This window comes from Ursus maritimus, unplaced genomic scaffold (genome assembly GCF_017311325.1).
Source record: "Ursus maritimus isolate PB19 unplaced genomic scaffold, ASM1731132v1 scaffold_6, whole genome shotgun sequence".
NCBI classification, from domain to species: Eukaryota; Metazoa; Chordata; class Mammalia; order Carnivora; family Ursidae; genus Ursus; species Ursus maritimus.
This window is the reverse complement of record NW_024426774.1, coordinates 3,767,408-3,771,981: the sequence shown is the minus strand read 5'-3', so window position 1 is coordinate 3,771,981 and position 4,574 is coordinate 3,767,408.

Below are 4,574 nucleotides of genomic sequence, written 5' to 3'. Positions count from 1 at the left end.
CGGCCCTCAGACTCCTTGGGTCACCGAGGCTTCCGAAGTTCTCCTGGAAGTGCCTTTGATGTGATTCCTTGCGTTCTGCCGGCGTGGCTCTCATTTCCTTCTTTTAAGCCACATGCTTCCAACTATTAACATTTTAAAAAGGCGGAGGAAGGTCATGATATTTTTAAATCCTCCATTTTTACCTTGTGGTTCTATTTTCCTGTTGCATTCATGAGATGTGAGGATAAACTGAGAGTTTCACCTTCAAGACATGAGCGCTTCTTTCAGCCTGGAGCTAGGGAAAGAAATCCACCTGCCCCCTGAGTTCCCATGGCCCCATCTCACCCTCCTCGTGAGTGTCAGGAGGCAATGCAGGTGGGGGCTGCCCGGCATTGGGGGCTGGGAGCTGGCTGCAGTCCCTCCTGGTCTGCATTCCACTTGGTGAGCCAGGCCGAGCCCCACTCCTGTCTCTGCTGTCACAGGAATGTGTACATTGAGCTGTATTTACAGTTCCTTTTCCTCTCTTTGATGAGGCTTCTGAGAAAGGCGGCTCTACCTCTAACAGGTGCGATCCCTCACACTGGCTCCCCTGCCGCTGTGGGTGTCGGGTCCTGGGACCACGCACCATGCCAGCCGGGCCCGGCCCTCCCCAGCCCACGAGGACAGCCACATCCCGCTCCTCGGGGGGGGGCCAGGAATGTAGCAAGTGGGCACTGCTGGTGTTCGCTCAAAGGTTCAGTATTTGAGACTCGTGGCTAAATTCAGTAATAACACCACAATTTCACCAAAAAGCATTATAGTGATTACTGAGTTATATTAGGAGCTTATTTAAGATAACATCTTATTTGCACAATGTAGTTCAAATAGATGGTTAGTGCAGCCAGTGCAATTGTTAAACTCTTATGTACATTAGCATAATCACTCTGGAAGTGCGTGCCGCTTTTAAACATACGAACAGAAACAGTTAAAACCGAAAGCATAAATATACGTCTTTTAAGGTAGCGGCACAGTTAGAATAAGAGGGTTTAGGTCTATGTGTAAACAGGAATTTAGTTGTCTCTTCAGCAGTACAGTAGGATGTAAGAATCTCTCCAAGACAGCTCTCTTAAAGAAGCCAAATCTGCTATCCCAAACTGCTGTGTTTTATTAATAATAGTTTCTGTTTATCAAATACTTTCTGTATGCCAGGCACTGTCCTGGGCACGTTTCGTAAATATCTCATGTATTTTTCTTCTCCCTGCACTGATAGTCATAAATAGTATTAGCCCCTCTGGATTGAGCCTTCAAGAGGTGATTTGGCTCGTCTGAGGCCACACAGCTAGAATTTTGGGGGCACTCTCCACATTTCACTGCCCTGCCATCACCCATCACCAAATGTGGAGTCCCCAGTGGGCTCCAGACAAACAGCAAAACACAAGGATGGGCTTCGGAGTCTTGATTGGTCCCCAAGGTGCCCTGAGTGGCCCCGTGTTCCAGGACCCATTACTCGGCTACAGCGTGTCGCAGGAAGGCGTACCCAAGGCCGGAGCCAGCAAGGGCCTCCCGCACTAACCCCTGCCTCCTTTCCTGAGAGGACGGCGGCGGGGCAGAGGCGGGGGCGGGGGGCTCAGATGCTGTAAACCCACTGGGCCTCTGTGCACATGAGAACTTCCACAAACCCTCCAGATTCCTCAGCCCTGCTGCTGCCGGCAGGCACCGCAGCCTGAGTGAGCACGATGGCTCTTTCCTGGCTGACAACATCACTCTTGTGTGGCCCTCACATCACCCCAGCAGATGGCTTTCTTTCTGTGCTGGGCTTTTTGCTTTTTCTTAACAGAGAAACATGATTTTTCTGACTTCACACATGAGACTCTGAGCTGCCCTGAGAGGCGCCGGTCAACGCTTGGGGAGCGGGGGGCGTCCTCGCCAGCAAACCAGCCTCCCAAGCCCGAGATGCTATGTTTCCACTGCATTCAGACTATCACACCTGGACTTCCCAGATCATTTGAGAATAATCCAAATGCCAAGTCCCCAGTGTCAGGACTCACCCCTGATCCTTCCAACCGTCACTTCCACGTTTCCCCTCTCTGAACTTACGGGAAAATGCTAACCAGTAGCTACGCTGCCTAAATTGAGTTCAACTCTGACCCTCTGGCAAAAAAGCTGTGGGGCTAGAAATTAACTAAGACAGCAATTATGCAATATATAATATAGCTAATTGGGGATTCTATTTCACACATAATATAAATTGGTGTAATGTGACACATTGAATTATATCGCAGAGGAGCAATAAATCTGCTAGAGTTCTTTAACAAGGATTTTTGTGAGGCTTGGAATTCCGTGGCGAGGCTAATCCCACTCTCTCCCCACACGCTGCCCAGGTGAGCCTCCTGTTGCCTGTCACACGGAGGCTGATGCCACCCCACGTCAAATCCCAGTGCTGCCCTCTCTCCACTGTGAACCCTGGAGCACAGGTCTGAGCCCCATCTGGAAACTGGAGACGGCGACAGTCCTGACACTGCGGAGCTGCTGTGCAGAGCTCCGAGCACAGTGTCCAGCGCCCAGGGGGCACTAACCTGATAGTAACTGCTATTTATACGAGACACGTGCATGTGTTTCTCTGGGAACGTTGTGTATCCCACGTGGCTTATTCTGAGAGACTGTGTCTGGCCTGAGCTTCCCTATGGACACTCCCTGATCTGCTGTCCCAGTCTTTCTCACGCCACCGCACCCCCGGTATCCTCGGGCTCTCACGAATGGACAGGGAGGTCTGTGGAGTAGCCATTGCCAAAGTCCCCAGGCTGAGTCCGGTCCCCCCACACGTGCCTCCCACTCATTACTGCCACTGTCATCATCCCTGTGTCTGCCTCCGCCCCAGACAGAGTCCCTGGCCATGGCCATGTCAGTTCTCTCCAGCGGCCTCCCCAGGGCTAGCACAGAGGGGCTTGGCAAATGCTTATTTATTGAACAAAGTTGCCAAGTTCCCCTGGCTGATGACTGACATATAAGTTTCAGTTTGGGTCTTCCAATAGCTGACCCACAGTGGATTGTAAACTGATACATGGGGAACTCAGCCAGGCCCCACGCTGGTGCTGGAACAGTCTGAACCCCGTGGTAACCAGAGGCACTGCACCGGGGGCGGGGGTGGGGAGGACACACGCATGGTCATCACGTCCTCTGAGGTACATGGTTTTAGCCCCATTTTACAGATGAGCACACCAGCACCCGGCAAGTCTAATTTGCCAAAGGTCATGCAGCTGCTAAGTGTTTGTCTACACTCGAAGGCAGAAAAGCAATTGGTCTCTGTTCTAGGAATTAGGAACGTTGGTGCTGAGAACACTTAAAAATAGCCCTGTGCATTTTCCCATTCTTCAACCAGGTTTACTAATCAGGACTCAGCTGAAAAAATCCAGCAAAATGACTCAGTTCCTAGCAATTTCTCCCCGTCACGTTGGGACAACCCCAGCAGAGCCTGCAAGCATAGAAAGAGAGAGAGAGAGAGAGAGACAGAGAGAGAGAGGAGAAAAAGGGAAGAAAGGATGCCTTAGCTTGAAAGCCCTAGCCATTTCCTCTCACCAGGCCCTGCAGCCTGTCAACTCCGGGGCGCTCACAAGGCGAAAAAGCCTGCGGTGAAGTCAAGGGCAGGCTGGAGGGCTTATTTCCTGTCTTCTAAATATACTCTTGTTCCGATGGTATCTGGTCCCCTGCGTCATGGAGGATGGCCGCCCTTTACATTGCAAATGTCTCAGGAACTCCTCAGCCCAAAGGAAGCTCAGCGGGGAGAAAGCGTCACTTTCTAAACACCTTCAGGAACAGCCTGCTCAGGCTCCCGGCGCCTCCTCCTCCTGCCCCCCCCCCCACCTGGCTGTTCTCCTCCTCTCCAGCCAGGGCACCGCCAGCCCTCAGGGTAGGCAGTAAACATCCAGCAGTGCAGCTCTCTATGAATGTTATCAGAGGAAAAACTCAAGAAGCAAGAAGCAAACAGAAATCATTGGACACCTGCTGTCACCCTGCCACCTCCAGAGGCCCCCGCCTCCATCCGGCTGTCCTCCTGGAAGAAAGGGCCCATTCAGGACTGTGGCTAGTGGTTCTTGAGCCCAGTTCCTCAAACATGGCGAAAAGAGAGGGAAGCCAGGATGAGAGGCGGCAGGACCCCCTGGGCAGCCTTGGAGCTGAGAGCCAAGCGAACACCCACGCAGCTGCGGCCTGGCTCTGTGGCCCTCAGCCCCAGTCAGATCATCTGGAGGCTGGGTTACTACGAGCTGTGACTCCCTACAGTGTTCTACGAGGATGGAATGACAGCGCCCTAAACCACACAACACAGCGCTCCACACTAGGATTTCAGAAACTGTGTGCCCACCCCAGGCCTGGTGCATTTCCAGGATCTCATCTAACATTTACACATGTGCCTCCTTCCTCCTCACAATCAATCAGTAAAAATGACAACGGTTTGCTTCACAGCGACGGATAGGAGGCCAAGGCTCAGAGAGGTTAAGTAACAGGCCTGATGTCACAGAGCTCAGAAGTGCCAGAGGGGGAATTCCAAGTCCAGCTGAACTGGGGCCCATTTGAGTTCTTGTATCTTCAGCATCTTCCCCTAGACGGTGGATGTACCT